The sequence below is a fragment of the Kogia breviceps genome, chromosome 6 (assembly GCF_026419965.1).
Source record: "Kogia breviceps isolate mKogBre1 chromosome 6, mKogBre1 haplotype 1, whole genome shotgun sequence".
In the NCBI taxonomy this organism is placed as follows: domain Eukaryota; kingdom Metazoa; phylum Chordata; class Mammalia; order Artiodactyla; family Physeteridae; genus Kogia; species Kogia breviceps.
Genome location: NC_081315.1, coordinates 21,218,105 through 21,237,777, shown reverse-complemented (window position 1 = coordinate 21,237,777; position 19,673 = coordinate 21,218,105). Strand labels below are relative to the sequence as shown.

Genomic DNA, 19,673 nt, shown 5'->3' with positions numbered 1-19,673 from the left:
ATACTGGTGACAGGCATATATGTACACCAGACTTAGACAAATATCAAAAAACTATAGAGAAAAAAAAAGAAAAGACACAGAACATGACGGCAGCCTCTCAAAATGCGGTGTGAAAACTGACAATGCTCACAGAACGTGTATCTGACCAAAGACTTGTGTGCAGAACTCTGGCAATTCAATAGTGAAAGAAAAACAACTTAATGTTTTTAATGGGCAAAATATTTGAATAGAAAATTCACATAGCAAGATAAACAAATGTACCAATACGCACATGAAAAATTTTTCAACATTATTCAACATCACTCAATATCAGCAAAACTGCAATTTAAAACCACAATGCGATGACACCACTTGCACACCCACCAGAATGGTGAAATTTTTAAAAGACTGAAGCGTAAAATATTGGGGGTGTTGGAATCTCATACGTTATTGGTGGGAATGCAAAATGGCACAGCCACTTTGGGAAAAGTTCTGGTAGTGTCTTATAAAACTAAACATTACTTTTTGACCCAGCAATTCCTTCCTTTCCTGTGTATTTACCCAAGAGAAATGAAAGCACATGTCCATAAAAAGACTTGTACAGAATGGTCATTGCAGCTTTATTCATAATAGCCAAACATTGAAAACAGCCTGGAAATCTATCCACAGGAGAACGGATAACCAAACAGTGATAACTGTACAATGGAGGCCCACCGGCGATGGAAAGAAACAGACAGCTTGCGACAAACGGCATGGTGAATCTCAAAAGTATTTTGCTGAGTGAATGAAGCATTATACAAGGGTACATACTATGATTCCAATTATAGAAAGTTCTAGAATGGACAAAACTAAACTATGATTTTAAAAAATCAGAGCATTGTCTGCCTCTGAAAGGGACTGGGAAGGACCTGAGGAAACTTTCTGAGTGGTTGGCATGTCCCGTATCTTGATAGGGATTTGGGTGACACAGGTGCATACACTTGTCAAAGCTCATCGGATGCTACACTTAAGATTTGTGCATTTCACTAAATGCAAATTTTACCTGAAAGAAATGTAAAATGTGGGGTTATGTTCTGCCATCCAGTCCAATGAAAACTCTCAATATCTTCCCTACACTAGGGACCCTCTGTCTTCCTCAACACTCCACAGCTGTAAATTGCCAGAGCCCTCTTATAAACACTAGAAGTCTGTCTGTGGGACTCTGATACGCTGGATAAAATGAAATTCATTCTTTTATTAGGTCATAAACATTTTTTTTGGCTTCTACTATATATACCAGGTATTATTCTAAGGATTGAAGTTAGCTGTGAAAAAGATACAAGCTCCCTGCCCTTACGGAGTTTATCATCAAAGACAGACAGCAAAGCGGAAAACAAGAAGAAAAATAGACTTGAACGTGCTGTGAAGGAAATGAAGGAGGATGGGCCGCCAGGAACTGGAGGAGGCCCCCTTTAGGAAGGGTCACGGAAGGCCCCTCTGAGGGCATGACGCTTGTGCTGGGCCCCGAAGGATGCGAACGAGGGGGCCCAGCAAAGAGCAGGAGGAGAAAAGGTGGAAGTGCCACCTGGCCTCTGAGGAAGGGGAGAGATTCTGAGCACACTGCGGTTTAGAAACTCCCTAGCTAATCCATTACTCCCACAAATCCAATGAGAACTGTTCGAGGCAGTTAATAGGCAAGCTACTCTGGATGAGAAAGAGTGGAAATTACAACAAGATACCCAAGATGTCCCTTGACGCCAGAGGTAGCCTATCTGCAGCACAGTGTTCTTGGATGCAAACAGACAGGGCTTATTTTGTTTAAAACAACTTCCAGGATCAGTAGATGTCGGGTTGCGTATCCGCTGTTTAATAGTTGTAAGGACCACAGTCGTCATCCAACTTACCTTGGTTGAAATACCACCCGGCCCTCCACAATGTAATCATACATTCTGGGTAAAACTCCACACAGTTTTGTCGGCAGGAAGAAGATAGGCGGTCAGCCTCCTTCAGCCCATCACAGTGAAATCCAAAGGTTCAAATGGCAGAGGCCGAGTCCCATTATCAAAAGGCACTTTTGTTACTAGTTGTGAACGTGGTCTCACCTGACAAGGACCTGCCGCCTTCATTCTTGCCCCTAAGGGATAAAAATGTAAGTTGGAAAAAAGTTAAATCATTCTCTAGAGGACACTTTAGCTGAAATTTCTCAGTTGACAGTAAAAATTACAGGAGGGGAGGTGATAGGGTTGCCTTTAAAAACCAGCTAGATTGGGGGTTATTTAAATCGTAGCAATCAAGTGTCAAACCCAAATGAGGCCACGAGTTATCAGAAAGAAAAAGGGATTGAATTTCTCCAAATAAGGTAGCTCATGCTAGTCTGAGCTCCCGTGAAAGGGGCGGGCAGAGTTTGCATAAAGCCCTCAGCTCACCAAGGATACCCCCCATTCAAATGGAAAGCAGACGTTTATAGAGTTTCTACATACAGTAGTAGCAGCACTACATCCTTGGAAACTCTTAACAAAAAGTACATGGGTTGTTGGGTCAAATACCTATAAACCCTGCTCTGTACTCGAAAGCTACTTTTCTCCTACATTGGGGAATGTTAAGTTGGACAAATGACTTAACCTCTCTGTACTTCAGTTTCCTCACCTGTAAAGCAGGAATGAATTACAGACCCTGCCACAGAGGAAGGTAAATCCGACACATGAGATAATACATGCATGACACTTAAAAACTGTACCTGGCACAAAGTAAGTATTCAATAAATATTAGCTATAATTATTAGGGTGAACTGTTAATTCTGTGTTCTGTTCCTGCAAATAAATTAGAATTTAGCATATTAGATACGAAGACAAAATCGCGTGTCATATTCATTCTGGATTTCCCCACGTACAGTTTGTTCCAAGTTTTTTAAAAAAATCACTGAATTAAGTTGCAATGACGCCAGAGGTAGCCTATCTGCAGCACAGTGTTCTTGGATGCAAACAGACAGGGCTTATTTTGTTTAAAACAACTTCCAGGATCAGTAGATGTCGGGTTGCGTATCCGCTGTTTAATAGTTGTAAGGACCACAGTCGTCATTCAACTTACCTTGGTTGAAATACCACCCAGCCCTCCACAATGTAATCATAAATATTGGGTAAAACTCTACACAGTTTTGTCTGCAGGAAGAAGATAAAGACGTGGGTTATTTTATGAAAAATCTATACAACCAAAGCAGTGAGTTTTCATCTATAGGTAAGTGTCCACCCTCTTCTTACAAAAATAATTATAAGAATTAACCTAAAGAGCATAAATGTCCTTACAGGTAAAATTAGTCTTTCAAGGTGGGACTCAAACATTTTTTAAACCTCAGAGTAGGGCTAAGAATCACTCTCCTACATATAAGTTGCCAGCAATAGAAATGAAGTGTAGCTCTTTTCCAAAAGACAGGCCTGGAGATGGTCCTGATTACAAGCCTAAAGATCATTCTGTATCTTACCTAAATAACCCAGAAAATAACTCAATTCATATTAAATGGATTTTCCCCCAGAATTCCCTTGCATCTATTGCCTTCCATTTCAGTTACTCAGCACATTAAAAATGGTTTTTAAATAATTCCCCTAAAGCCTCCTGAAATAAATGAATGAGCGTATTTCATTCCCATTTTATGGAGGAAAAAACCTAAAGACTGAGACCCCAAGCTGATGGATGCCTTGTAGAGAAACGGAGGTAGTCTGTTTCATCTCCAGATTCCAAAGCTCTGTCCTAATGTCAAGTCAAATAGCTTCTATTCATAGAAGACTTGGATGGAAAATTTGACACTATTTTAAGCGAAAGGGAATGCTTCTCTGGGAACTATAATTAATTCATCTGCACCTAGCAAAAGGAAAAAAGATGAACTATATTCATCTTCCTTCCTGTGCTACACCCCCAAGTGATCTTGGTTAGGTTGGCTGAGCTCTTTCCTGACAATATCACAACCAGAAAAAAAAACTTTAATGTAATTCATAATGAGGTCTTGAGTTGATCCTGGTGGAAGAGTCATAGTCTACAAGATTAGAAATGATCCTCCATCCTTCCTTAAGTCGTAAAGCTTAAGTATGTAAGGTTATGAGGCAATTGACCCAGAAACAGTTGATTCTGGTTCTTGAAGCCTGAGTCTTCTAACCCAGGTCACCATGAATGATTCTTCCTTCTTTTTTTCTCTTTTTTTTTCTCTTTTCTTTCTTTTTTTTTTTTTTTTTTTGGTGATATGCGGGCCTCTCACTGTTGTGGCCTCTCCCGTTGCGAAGCACAGACTCCGGACGCGCAGGCTCAGCGGCCATGGCTCACGAGCCCACCCGCTCCGCGGCATGTGGGATCTTCCAGGACCAGGGCACGAACCCGTGTCCCCTGCATCGGCAGGCAGATTCTCAACCACTGCGCCACCAGGGAGGCCCATTCTCTTTTCTTTCTTAATGAAAAAAAAATGTTTTGTTTTCTTTTCTTTTGTGACCAAGATGGTAACATGGGAGGCTCTTAAACTTCCCTCCTCCCACAGATGCACTGAATGTACAGCTACACACAGAGCAATTCCCTCTGAAAGAAATCCAGAAACCAGCTGAATGACTCCTACACATCAGGCGAATAAGAAAATAGCCACACTGGCAGTACCCTGGTGGCCTAGTGGTTAGGATTCCTGACTTTCACTGTCGTGGCCCAGGTTCAATCTCTGATCAGGGAATTGAGATCCTGCAAGCCGTGTGGCATGCCCCCCCCACAAAAAAGTAGCCACACTGAAATAAGTAGGAGAAGCTGAGACACACTCTCATCATAAATACCACCCCTAGCATAGCACCATACATTCAGGAGAAAATCCTCAACCCTCAGCTTCTCCCTGAGGAGCAGAGGGTTTAGATTGCATATCTAGCACCCCAACTTTTAAGACTTCCACCTGAGGGCTGGGTCCCCAAAACACCTAGTTCTGCAAGCCAATGGGGCTTGCATCCATGAGACCCACAGAACTATAGCAAACAAAGAAGAAATTCTTAACAGAGCACATGAACACTCAGTACAGCTAAGCCTCCAGGGCTCAGTGCAGAGGGAGCAGGCAAAAACTCCTATCTTCATTCTTTGTCTAGAAAGGGTTTGACTCTATACTTTACAAGCTGATGCCTGGAGACCCAGCTTCTAATTTAGCACATATCCAAGGGCTAGCTGAGATCCTCTCTGGAGCCCAGGGGAGCTCATGGGCACTCCTCTTGCCTACTTCCTTCAATTTGCTCCATTGATAAAACCAGATTGCCAGCATCTGTCTGGAAGGAGTCTGTACACACATCTGGAACCCCAGCTTTTGCAGCTTCTCTCTGAGGGACCGGCCTCCAAATCACTTAGCTCTGATAGCCAATGAGGCTTGCATTCACAAGTCTCACAGGACCATAGCAAACAAAGAAGCAATTTTAAACTGTGCAAGCCAGAAGGGAGTGGGAAGATATGCTCAAAGTGCTGAAAGAAAAATCTGCCAACGAAGAATACTCTACCCTGCAAAGTTGTCCTTCAAAATTGAAGAGATAAAGAATTTTAGAAACAAAATCTGAAGGAGTTTATCACCACTAGACTTGATATAAGAAATGTTAAAGCGAGGTCTTCAGAGAAAAACAAATACTGTATGATATCACTTACATGTGGCATCTAAAAACGTACAACAGGGCTTCCCTGGTGGCGCAGTGGTTGAGAGTCCGCCTGCCAATGCAGGGGACGCGGGTTCGTGCCCCGGTCCGGGAAGATCCCACATGCCGCGGAGGGGCTGGGCCCGTGGGCCATGGCCGCTGAGCCTGCGTGTCTGGAGCCTGTGCTCCGCAACAGGAGAGGCCACAACAGTGAGAGGCCTGTGTACCACAGAAAAATTAAAAATAAAAAAAAAATAAAAATAAAAATGTACAACAAACTAGTGAATATAACAAAAAAGAAGCAGTCTCAGACATATAGATAACAAACTAGTGATTACCAGTGTAAGGGGGGCAATAGAGGAGTGGGGGAGTGGGAAGTACAAACTACTGGGTGTAAGATAGGCTCAAGGATGTATTGTACAACACAGGGCATATAGCCAATATTTTGTAACAACTGTAAATGGAAAGTAACCTTTGAAATTTTTATTTAAAAATTAATAAAAATACTGACATATGTAAAAAATATAGGTCCTCAAGTTGAAATGAAAGGATGCTAATTACTAATATGAAAATATATGAAAGTATAAAACTCACCAGTAAAGGTAAATATATAATTTAATTCAGAATTCTCTCATTTTGCAGTGATGGTGGGTAAATCACTTACAACTCTAGTATAAAGGTTAAAAGACAAGAGTATTAAAAACAAAACAATAATTTATTAATAGCTATACAATATTAAAAAATATAAAACTGTGACATCAAAAACATAAAATGGGGAAGGACTGTAAAAATACAGAGCTTTTGAATGCATTCAAAGTTAAGTTGCTATCTGCTTAAGATGGACTATTATAAATATAAGATGTTTCATGTAAGCTTCTTGGTAACCACAAAGCAAAAGTCTATAGTAAAAAAAAAAAAAAAAAAAGTCTATAGTAGATATACAAAAGATAATGAAAAAGGAATCAAAGCATAGCACTATAGAAAATCATCATATCACAAAGGAAGAGAGCAAGAAAGGAACAAAGGAATTACAAAACAGCCAGAAAACAATTAACAAGATGTCAATAGTAAGTTCACACCTATCAATAATGACTTTAAATGTAAATGAACTAAAGTCACACAGAGTGGCTAAATGGATAAAAAAAAATATAAGACCCAACTATATGCTGCCTAAAAGAGATTCAGATAAAATAGACTTTAAGCCAAACACTTTAACAAGAGATAGAGATGGTCACTACATAATGATAAAGGGATCAATTTATCAAGAAGATATGATAAGTGTAAATATTTATGCACCCAACATTGGAGCACCTAAATATATAAAGCAAATATTAACATATCTGAAGGGAGAAACAGACAGCGATACAATAAGAGTAGGAGACTTCAATACCCCACTTTCAACAATGAATAGACCATCCAGATGGAAAATCAAAAAGGAAACATTGGGCTTAAACTACACATTAGACCAGTAGACCTAACAGACATATTCAGAACATTCCAGTTAACAACAGCAAAACAGACATTTCTTCTCAAGTGCATATGGAATAGGACAGATAAACAATATAAATAAACTTAAGAATATTGAAATCATATCAAGCATCTTTTCTGACCACAATGGTATGAAACTAGAAATTAATTACAAGAAGAAAACTGGAAAATTCATATATATGTGGAGATTTAAAAACATGCTCTTGAACACGAGTCAAAGAAAAACGTCAAAAGGGAAATCAAAATATATCTTGAGACAAATGAAAATGGAGACACAATATACAAAAACTTATGGAGTACAGCAAAAGCAGTTCTAGAGGGAAGTTTATAGTGACAAACACCTACATTAAGAAAAAAAGAAAGATCTCAAATCAACAACCTAAATTTACATTTCAAGGAACTAGAAAAAGAAGAACAAACTGAGCTCAAACTTAGTAGAAGAAAGGAAAAAGCAAAGGTTAGAGAAAAAATATGAAAGAGAGACTAAAAAGACAAAGGATCGGGCTTCCCTGGTGGCGCAGTGGTTGAGAATCCGCCTGCCGATGCAGGAGACACGGGTTCGTGCCCTGGTCCGGGAAGATCCCACATGCCGCGGAGCAACTAAGCCCGTGAGCCATGGCCGCTAGGCCTGCGCGTCCGGAGCCTGTGCTCCGCAACGGGAGAGGCCACAACAGTGAGAGGCCCGCATACTGCAAAAAAAAAAAAAAAAAAAAAAAAAAGACAAAGGATCAATGAAATTAAAAACTGATTTTTTTGAAAAGGTAAGCAAAATTTACAAAACTTTAGCTAGACCAAGAAGAAAAAAAAGAGGACTCAAATAAATAAAATCAGAAATGAAAGAGCAGACATTGCAATTGATCACACAGAAATACTAAGGATCATAAGAAACTATTATGACCAATTATATACCAACAAAGTAGACAACCTAAAAGAAATTGATAAATTCCTAGAAATATACAACCTACAAAGTCTGAAACATGAAGAAATAGAAAATCTGAATTGACCAATTACTAGTAAGGAGATTGAATCAGTAATCAAAAACATCCTGACAAAGAAAAGACCAGGACCACAACTGGTGAGTTCTACCAAATACTGAAACAACAGTTAATACCATTCCTTCTCAAATCCTTCCAAAAAATACAAGAGGAGAGAACACTTTCAAATTTGTTTTGTGAGGCCAGCATTACTGTGATACCAAAGCCAGACAAGGACATTACAAGAAAAGAAAATTACAGGTCAATATCCCTGATGAACATAGATGCAAAAATTCTCAACAAAATTTTAGCAAACTGAATTCAACAATATATTAAAAGAATCATACATCATGACTGAGTGGGATTCATCCCAGGGATGTGAGGATGATTCAACATACACAAATCAATCAATGTGATACACCACATTGACAAAATGAAGGATAAAAATCACATGACCATCTCAATAGATGCAGAGAATACATTTGACAAAATTCAACATCCTTTATGACAAAAACTCTCAATAAACCACGTATAAAAGGAACACACTTCAACATAATAAAGGCCATGTATGACAAGCCCACAGCTAATATCATACTCAACAATAAAAAGCTGAAAACTTTTCCTCTAAACTCAGGAACAAGACAAGGGTGCCTACTCTCATCACTCTTATTCAACATAGTACTGGAAATCTCAGCAATTAAGCAAGAAAAAGAAATAAAAGGCAACCAAATCAGAAAGGAAAAAGTAAAATTGTCTCTGCAGATGACATTATATATAAAAACCCCTAAAGATTCCACCAAAAAACTGTTAGAACTAATAAGTTCAGTAAAGTTGCAGGATACAAAATCAACACACAGAACTTACCTGGTGGCACAGTGGTTAAGAATCCGCCTGCCAATGCAGGGAACATAGGTTCGAGCCCTGGTCCAGGAAGATCCCACGTGCCGCGGAGCAACTAAGCCCATGTGCCACAACTACTGATCCTGTTCTCTAGAACCCATGAGCCACAACTACTGAGCCCATGTGCCGCAACTACTGAAGCCCATGTGCCTAGAGCCCAAGCTCCGAAACAAGAGAAGCCACCACAATGAGAAACCTGCATACCACAACGAAGAGAAGCCCGTGCTCACCACAACTAGCGAAAGCCTGCACACAGCAACGAAGACCCAACAACAAAGACCTAACGCAGCCAAAAATAAATTAATTAATTAATTTTTTAAAAAATCAACATACAAAATCATTTGTGTATGTATACACCAACAATGAACTATCAGAAAGATAAATTAAGAAGACAATCCCATTTACAATTGCATCAAAATGAATAAAATATTTGGGAATAAATTTAATCAGGGAGGTAAAGACCTGTAAACTGAAAACTACAAAACATCGATGAAAGAAATTGAAGAAGACACAAATAAATGAAAAGGTATGCCATGCTAATAAATTGGAAGCATTAAGATTGTTAAAATGTCCCTAATACTCAAAGCAATCTACAGATTCAATGCAATTCCTATCAAAATTCCAGTGGCATTTTTCACAGAAATAGAAAAAACTCCTAAATTTCATATGGAACCAAAACAAGAACATGAATAGCTAAAGGAATCTTCAGAGAGAAGAACAAAGCTGGAGGCATTGCACTTCCTGATTTCAAATTATATTACAAAGCTGTAGTAATTGAAACAGTATAGTATTGGCATAAAAACAGACACATAGATTAATGGAACAGAATAGAGAGCCAGAAATAAACCCATGCATATGTGGTCAATTAGTTTTTATAAAGGAGTGAAGAATATACAATGGGGAAAGGATAGGCTCTTCAGTAAATGGTGTTGAGAACACTGGACAGCCAAACGCAAAAGAATGAAACTACCCCTGTCTTACACCATACACAAAAATCAACTCTAAGTGGATTAAAGACTTGAACATAAGACCTGAAATCATAAAACTCATAAAAGAAGACACAGGGGAAAATATTCTTGACAGTGGCCTTGGTAATGATTTTTTGGATTTGGCACTAAAAGCAAAGGCAACAAAAACAAAAATAAACAAGTGGGACTACATCAAACTAAAAAGCTTCTTCACAGCAAAGGAAACTGCCAACAAAATGAAAAGGCAATCTATGGAATGGGAAAAAATATTTGCAAACCACACATTCGATAGGGGGTTACTACCCAAAATACACAAAGAACACATACAACTCAATAGCAGAGAAAACCAAATAATCCAATTAAAAAACAGGCAGAGAAGCTGAATAGACATTTTTCCAAAGACATAAATGATCAACAGGTACCTGAAAAGGTGCTCAACATCTCTAATCATCAGCGGAATTCAAATCAAAACCACAGTGAGATATCACCTCACGCTTGTTAAAATGGCTATTATCAAAAAGACATGGAACAAGTGCTGGCAATAACTTGGAGAATAGGGAACCTTATACACCACTGATGGGAGTGTAAACTGATGCGACCACTATGGACAACAGTATGGAGGGTCCTCAAAAAATTAAAACTAGAACTACCATCGGATCCAGCAATCCCACTCCTGTGTATATATCCAAAGGAAATGAAATCACCATCTTGAAGAGATATCTGTACTCTCATCTTGATTACAACATTATTCACAGTAGCCAAGATATGGAAACAACCTAAGTATCCAACTGTGGGTGAATGGATAAAGAAAATGTGATATACATATATGTAATGAAATATTATTCAACATTTAAAAAGAAGGAAATCCTGCCATTTGGGACAAACTGGATGAACCAGCAGGGCCTTATGCTTAAGTGAAATAAGCCAGATAAAGAAAGACAAATAGTGCATGGTGCCACTTACATGTAGAATCTTTAAAAAAAAAAAAAAAGGTGAACTCACAGAAACAGAGTAGAATGGTAGGTGTCATGGCATGAGGGTGAGCAAAATAGGGAGAGACTAATAAAAAGGTACAAACTTTCAGTTCTTAAAGGAATGAGGTCTGAGGATCTAATATATAACATGGTGACTATAGTTTATAACACTTTATTGTACAATTAAAATATGCTAAGAGAGTAGAACTTAAGTGCCCTCACCAAAAAAAAAAAAAAAAAAAAGGGTAAATATGTAAGGTAAGGGATGTATTAATTAACTCAGTGGGGGAAATCCTTTCACAAATTATACATTGATCAAATCATCATGTTGTACACTTTAAATATCTTACAATTTTATTTGTCAATCATACCTCAATAAATCTAAAAAAAAATCTCCAACTCAAAAAAAGAAGAAGGGGCTTCCCTGGTGGCGCAGTGGTTGAGAGTCCGCCTGCCGATGCAGGGGACGCGGGTTCGTGCCCTGGTCCGGGAAGATCCCACGTGCCGCAGAGCGGCTGGGCCCGTGAGCCATGGCCGCTGAGCCTGCGCGTCTGGAGCCTGTGCTCTGCAATGGGAGAGGCCACAACAGTGAGAGGCCTGCATACCGCAAAAAAAAAAAAAAAGAAGAAGAAGAAAGCCTAATTACAAAGCATAATTCTTTCCTCATTCTCCATAAATCTACAGGAAATTGTGGATGGGTCAACTCAACCTTATTAGTTTCTGACTCAACTACAAAAACTAGAAAAAACTCCCTGCTAATCATTCAGCCATCTCTTAAAGCTGGGTAAAAAAGCTTCATAACTAACCGCATAACTCAGCGCTCATATAAAGACCACAGCTGGTGCAGAGTCAGAAGCATGAGTGGACCTTTCTAACCCTGAGCCGGCAATGACGATGGTAAAGTCACCCACTTAGCTCTCTAAGAGCCAGAAAGAGTGATCATCAGACCCCTCTTCATTTTTTTTTTTTTCACTGTTGCCTTTAAGGCCTGAAAGGCCACTGGAATGACCTAAGGAATATCTTGTCCAGGGCCTGACACTGATACCCTCACAAACCATAGCCACAACTTTCTCATTCTTTTTTTTTTTTTTTTTTTTTTTTTTCGGTACGCGGGCCTCTCACTGTTGTGGCCTCTCCCGTTGCGGCGGAGCACAGGCTCCGGACGCGCAGGCTCAGCGGCCATGGCTCACGGGCCCAGCCGCTCCACGGCCTGTGGGATCTTCCCGGACCGGGGCACGAACCCGTGTCCCCTGCATCGGCAGGCGGACTCTCAACCACTGCGCCACCAGGGAAGCCCCAACTTTCTCATTCTCAGGGAAATAACTGAGCTTTGTCTTTCTGCCATTTCCTATCCTTGGCATTCTTTTGCTTCTGAAGGTTGCCTTTTTACTAACGTCTTTTAAAGTTGCTGAGTTCCTATGGTAGGTTAAGTGAAAAGATACTTTACAAATGTGAATAGTCAGAATAATTACAGCTATGTTAAAAAAACATTTTTTTTTCCTGGGCTCAATCCATGGACCTGTTTTCCATGAAGTAAAAGAGAACAGGAGCAGAGGTGGGCTCTATTTTCCACACCCAACGTCAAGGGTATTATCCCCCTTTTATCCTTTTTGGAAACAAAACACAATTGTCCCATCTTCCATCTAGTCTTGTAAAACACCTTAAATTATCCCCAAATTTAAGTGGTAAGTTCTTCCACAACACAACACAAAATTAGCCATGATGAGATTTTTTTTTTTTTTTAATCACCCTCAGACTTCCCTGGTGGCGCAGTGGTTGGTAACCCGCCTGCCAATGCAGGGGACACGGTCCCTGGCCCAGGAGGATCTCACATGCCAGAGAGCAACTAAGCCCGTGTGCCACAACTATTCTGAGCCTGTGTTCCAGAGCCCGTGAGCCACAACTACTGAGCTCACGTGCCAAAACTACCAAAGCCCGTGCACCCTAGAGCCCGTGCCACAACTACTGAGCCCGCGTGCTGCAACGACTGAAGCCCATGTGCCTAGAGCCTGTGCTCCACAACAACAGAAGCCACCGCACCTCAACGAAGAGGAGCCCCCTCCCGCTGTAACTAGAGAAAGCCCGTGCACAGCAACGAAGACCCAACGCGGCCAAAAGAAATAAATTAAAATTTTTTTTTAAATCACCCTCAAAACCAGTCCATATTATTCTTCACAAAGTCTAACTATTTAGAAGGTTTTTTCTCCCCACTGTACTAGCAGCCTTGGCTAGACATGTGGGGCAGATGATATTATATAAAAGCATCCCAGCCAAGCCTAAACTGAGCTGCAGAGGCAGAACCTAGGGTCTGTGGCCCCCGTGGGCATCCACCCACACACACTGAGATGCAGGTGCGCTTTTGTGTCTCTTATTTGCAAGAGGAAGAAGGCCTCTGGGCAAGAAAGAGTGAGGAAAGAGGAAATGAGGAAAACGGAGGGATGTTCTGGGGTCTTTCCCACCCCTGCCCGAGCCAGGGGGCCGGTTTCACACCTGAGTGGAGACCAGGCTGAAAGCTGAAGGACGGTCTTCATGAAAGGACTGGTGAAACTCCAGATGCCTGCAGTGCTATGCCTCAGACAGAAGTGCCAAACAGCTGCAGAGGGCCACAGCCCTCACCTGCCTCTGCCACAGACCAAAGAGCAGCCGGAGAGCAGTCATGGAAGACTCCAGAACCTGGGGAGGGATCCCGAACTCACAGGACCGGAGGATTGGAGCAGGGCAGTGGCGTGGCCCCTCCCTTCAATTGCTAGGCAGCAGAGCTGTCCCTGCCCACGTCCCCGGGGGCTCCAGGAAGTAACTGAGAAGATGGGGGAAAGGGGTGCCGAGGTCCCGGGGCAGCAGGGGAGGTTAGAAGTCACGGAGACTCAGGCAGGGATGTGAGTGTAACTGCATTTGTGCTCCCAGAGGGCACAGCCTGGTGTATGTGGGCAGTTTAGTACCATATCTCTGCACCCTCCTCTCCTACGGAATGAGACTCTCTGTCCCCTATAAGCCGTCAGTCACTGTTGGTCTCACCCTGACCTCATGTCCAGCTGCGCTCCTTGTACTTTTCTCCTGGTCCCTTGTTTACCGACCTGCCTTAAGCCCTGAAGATGTGTCCCACTATCATCTTTCAGAGATTGAAAATAATTCTCTGACAGCCAGACTGGGGCCCTGCTATTCCTAACGGTCTTCCCTGCTGCTGCCTGCGGAAGACACCAAGTATTGCCTGGCCTTAACATAACTGGAATCCCATTCTGGCTTCTCAGTCTGACCTCCTGCACCTCCTCCACCACGTGACCGTGTCCTTCCACCACCAGCGCTTTCGGGTCCCTGCAGATCCCACAGCACCGTTAAGTGGTCCATGCCCGGATGTGCTCTAGAACAGCTTGTTCACAGTGAGCTGTCCACAGACATTGTTTAACTCAAGGGGACCAAACACTGAAAATGTGTCCTTCACAATCCTATCCTATAATGACTAATTACAGTCACTTTGACGGGAAAACCAAAGTGAAAAATAATTGATGATCTCTTTTTGGACATGAAGGCAGATTATATTACAGGAGATCCTCAGGAAAAAATCTCCTACGGGACAGAAATGGGACAGAAGTCAGCTGGCAGCTGCTGTGTCAGTTTCCCTTTGCGTGGGAGCAAAGGGTAATGTTTGTTCTGACCACTGCTGGACCGCCCCATTTCCTGCGTGTCCTCGCTGAGGGAAAATGAGTCTGTCTACTCATTCCCTGGTGAGAGCCCGCTTTGCACTATAATCCTGTGCTCTTTGATATTTAAGCTTCCCATACAAAGAGGAGGGAGAAGCTTCTCTTTTGTTATAGGCAGATGTCACCATGGGCCTCAAGTTCCACCCAGGGGTAATAACAGAAAGAGTCTTTACTGGAAGAACGGTGGGGTGACCAGCCATCCTGGTTTGCCCTGGACTAAACAGGTTTTCAGAAGGTGGGACTTTGATTTTTTAAACCAGGACAATCCGGGGTTTGCCTGGAACGGAGGGATTTCCTGGGACACAGAAATCGGAGTGCTAAAACTGAGAGAGTCCCAGGCAAACTGGAAAGAGTTGGTCACCCTAGAAGATGGACCAATGGAGCCCATGGAGATTGAATATTTAAAGCCACTGAAAGCCCCCATCATCCATCCTCAACTCCAGGGGAGCCTGGGCCTGGGGGCTCAGGACATGTGACCATTGTAGATCCCTGTCTGGACCCGAAGGCTGGGAGCAGTGAAGTTAGTCCTTAACTAAGTACTGCTTGGGCCCTGTCTCCGTCATTAAGTGTATGTACTATAAAGCTCACCCCATACTGGGCAAGAAAGAATCATATTGCATTCCGGCAGTTCCTAAAACCCTAGTCTCTGACTCTTTTTAATTGCATAACCCCAATAAAAACTATCCACATGTCCTACTATAGCAGAGGCGGCTGGCTGACAACAGGGGTGGTGTGAAGTTGGTGCTGGGCACTAGCTGCCCAGTCCGGGATACACTTCCCAGCCTCCTGGGATCTTAGTGGGGCTACTTCTTGCCAATGGAAAGCAAGTGAAATGAAATACGTCACTTCTGAGCCAGATGGCTAAGCAGCTGGTGTGCCAAGCTCCCTTCACCCCACGCACCGGTTGCATGGAGAGAATGCTGAGGACCCAGATGGGGACAGAACCCTTAGAAGGAAGAAGCCTTGGTCCCTAAATGATCATGTGAAAGGCCACCCAACCAGGAGCACCCACGTAGGATTTGACATGAGCAGGAAAAACGGTAAACTTCCATTACATTAAACCGCTGGGAATATGGGATTGATCCCTTAGCACAGTTAATACATTCGACTGGAAAAGAGTATCATATACATTATAAAACAAACACAAAATAGACATTTAAAAGATGATATTTTAAGAGTAAATATAAATAGGAGCTCCAATGTTTTCCTCACTCCCACGGCAGAGTCTTTAGTGTATCCCCTCAACGTGTACACATCACTTGGGAAATCTTTGGCCTAAAACACTTCTGAATATTTCTGCTATTTGACAGATTTCTCGTAAACACTCAACATGAAACTTTGCTTATGACAATCGTGTTCATAGAAAATCTGAACCATTTCCCATAGAGGAAAACCTGAACAGCCAGAGGACACTTCTAATGCCATGCTTAGAGTATGACATCTTTTAAAAATAAAAAGCAGGGCTTCCCTGGTGGCGCAGTGGTTGGGAGTCCGCCTGCCGATGCAGGGGACGCGAGTTTGTGCCCCGGTCCGGGAAGATCCCGTGTGCCGCCGAGTGGCTGGGCCCGTGAGCCACGGCCGCTGAGCCTGCGCGTCCGGAGCCTGTGCTCCGCGACGGGAGAGGCCACAACGGTGAGAGGCCCGCGTGCCGCAAAAAATAAAATAATAAGAATAAGAATAAATAAAAAGCAGACAAGGCAACTTAAAGGTTTCCCTCGTTCAAGATTTTTGCTGCTCCTTTTTCTTACTTCTTTTGTTTTGGTGACTTGTTCTGAAACACCACCAGTAGGTCGCACACCTCCATGAGCTACTTGCACTATTAACAGATGACCCAGCCTTGGTCTGCTGGCTTTTGACCCTAAGAAGTGCTTTGGATTATTATACTGGCTGGGGGGTCAGAGCAACAGGTTAATATGCTCAGAAAAGGCTTGGGGATGAGAGGTTACGAGAGCTAATCTTTTTATCTAGATCTGTAACTATCTAAATTGTTCCTTGTCAAGTAACCCTCTGGGACTCGGGAGGGAGGCTGCTGCTAATGGCAGGAGGGCCTGAAATCTAACTAGCACTTCAGTGGTGCTGCTGCTAAGGAACAGGATGGGGAGATGAGGGAGTGAGGCTGGCAGATCATCCAAATTCTAGCTGCCTCTCGTCCCCTGACTACCTGAGAATCACCCAGCTTGTGTGACAGAAGCTGTTTGGTGGTGGTGCGGACTAAATGTCTGTCTCTCCAAAACTTACATGCCGAAGCCCTAACCCCTCAGTGAGGCTGTATTTGGAGTAAGGAAGTAATTAAGGTTACATGAGATCAGAAGTGTGGAGCCCTGATCCAATAGGATTGGTGCCCTTACAAGAAGAAACACCAGAGGGCTCTCTGACACCTGCCAGACTCACTGACTCTGACTCTCTCTCTCTCCCTCCCTCCCTCTCTCTCTCCTCCCTCTCTCCCTCTCTCCCTCTCCCACCCCTCCACCAAAGAAAGGCCATGTGAGGACACATTAAGCCAAGAGAAGAAAGCTCTCACCAGAAATAGAATCAGCCAGAACCTTGATCTTAGACTTGCAGCCTCCAAAACCGTGAAAAATAAATATCTGTCATTGAAGCCACCCAGTCTATGGCATTTTGTTACAGTGGCCCCAGCTGACTAATAAAAGGTGGGTTTTAGAGGAGGGTGGAGTTTGAAGAACTCATCATTTAGTCATTCTCTCATCTTGGAGAACCCAAGCCCTTTATAACTCAGTAAAAAAGTATATCTTGGGATTTCAGCTAATGTCTAAGATCGGTACACTTGTAATAAGAATGGAGATGTGTTTATTGTCTATTATTTATCATTTTTGTACTTAATACAAAAGTAGGTGACTCATATCACTATAATCCTGGTGTTGCAGAATATTTGAAAAATTACTCTATTTGTGAATTTTCCTTTTCTCCATAGGTTTTAGGCATGCATTATGGTCAACAGTTTTAATTTCTAAACTTCAGGATTCAAAGTGACTATAAGGTGTTAGTAAAATGGCAGAAAGAAAAAGGAAGAAGAAAAAGAAGAACTCTAGTAGAGTAAGAAAAGGCTAACATTTCTAAAGAGTTCTCAGATTCATGATGATTGGGTTTTCTTGTACCTGGTGGCAGGTTCATTCTGGAACAGGAACTTAATAATTCCGCATTAAGCAAATACAGTACGTACAAGAAAGAAGAGGCAATTCTTCTACGTCACCCAGAACTGATGGAACCATTGTTGGGATACTATGTACATGTCTAGGCTCCAGGTTTAGAAATAATATGAAAAATTTTAGTCTAAAGAGAACAACCAAATTTTTTAATGATTGAAAAAAAAAGCTGAATTTCTGCTACTTAGCCTCAAAATACAGAAGATGAAAGACATTTAACAATGGTCCTCAAGTGTATGAAAAAGAGTGAGGTCATCGGCAGCTATTCTTCTCTTCCGGTGAGGAGAGAATCAGAGGAAATATATTTAAATTACAACAAGATCAATTTATTACTTGGATCTACTTTTTAAATTTATAAAAGCCTTTAATCTAAAGGGATCAAGGTGCTCAAATTAGACAATTTTCTAAGCTTAGCAATACCATGAAGAAATGGCCCTCCGTGAAATTATAGCTGCTATTTTCATAATTTCAAAGAGTGTATTCTGGCAAAAGACTGCAAAACTCAAAAAAGAGTCACCTCTAACACCCTCCCTGGAGGAAGGGAAGAGGAAATGAATGAGGCCTCTAGAGAAGGGGCCCTGGGCTAGTAACTCGGGTAAGCTGGCTCCGTAATAATCATCGCTGCTTGACAAGTAAGTATCCAACTTGAGGCGACCCTCACACAGGAAACAGGTACTCCAGGGGCGGTCAGACGGACCTTGAAATGGTTGCTATGAGATGTCCAATTCCGCTCAAAGAATTAGTCATAACAGCGGGTTTCTTGGCTACGCTTAGGGCAAAGCAGCAGAAGAAAGAGTAGGGCAAGAGGCAGCGTTTCTGTTACTCATGAGGCCATAAGATCTTCAAGGGAGGCTCATTGCTTTGGTCCAGGAGAGCCAGAAAAGAAAGTGCATTCCCTCTTGGGGACTTGTAGAGCTCAAGGGAGCCTTCCCTGAGAAAGAGAATAGGTAGCCAAGTAGGCTTTGGAAGAAACTGGTTATCCCAGGGGCTCCTGCCCTAACTACCTCAGATAAAGTCAAAATGGCTTCACCAGCCATGAATCTTCTCTGATCCGGCCAAGTTCATCGTAAACCTTCGAACCTAAGGCAAGAACTGGGCTAGTGCCCTGGAATAGCCAAGAAGAAATTCAGAGAAGGGCGTAGGACCATTCCCATCCACCCTTCAGAGAGAACCCAGGGCAACTACACCGTTGACCTTAAAGGTATTTTATGGCTCCAAATCGCCCACCCGACCCTAAGCTTGGCTATTATTTTTTAACCCCTCTCTGTTCTGCCATGATTAATCAAACAAAACACATTTAACAAGGAAACTGGATTTGGATACTTATACACAGCAACTTAAGAGAAATATTTGGAAATGGTGTCCAGCTTTATTCCTAGGACAAGAGGAGTCCAGATGCAGAAAAGGAAGAGAGAGCAGTAACTCGAAAGAAAATCAAATCTGTGAAAACTATGTGAACGGACATAGAACCAGAAGTGACCCAAGAATTTAGCCTGCTGGAAATCCAACACTCCCCAACAAAGTCTCAGAACATGAAAGACAAAGTGAGAAGATGCAGAATTTCCTCCTGTGATCATCTGTATAGATAGTATGGTATCTCCCAAACTCCAAACATTAATATATTACTGTCAAAACTTTAGCTTCTCCATATACCTCTTATTATTTTTCTATGCATCAACTTCTTTTTGACTCAAACAAATTCAGAAAAATGAAATTGTTCCCACTTGCGGTAGTGATGTCAGAGTATAATTTTCTAAATAAATAAAAAGAAGTGCCATGAAAACAGAAAGTTGTCAGATTCTTATTAGATGCTATTGATTGCCGGAGGCTCTGAGCATGAGACCCTTCCCCTGCTGAATGGGGGGAAATGGGTGTCCAGATGGTGTCGAGAACACATCCCAAGGACTTCCTCCACAAGCCAT

General features: G+C 42.0%; 1 protein-coding gene across 1 annotated transcript in view; it reads right to left on the bottom strand.

Annotated features, from left to right (window-relative positions):
- The window catches only part of MGST2 (microsomal glutathione S-transferase 2), a 38,905-nt gene that overhangs the window by 7,184 nt on the left and 12,048 nt on the right, over positions 1-19,673 (bottom strand). The window lies entirely within an intron of this gene.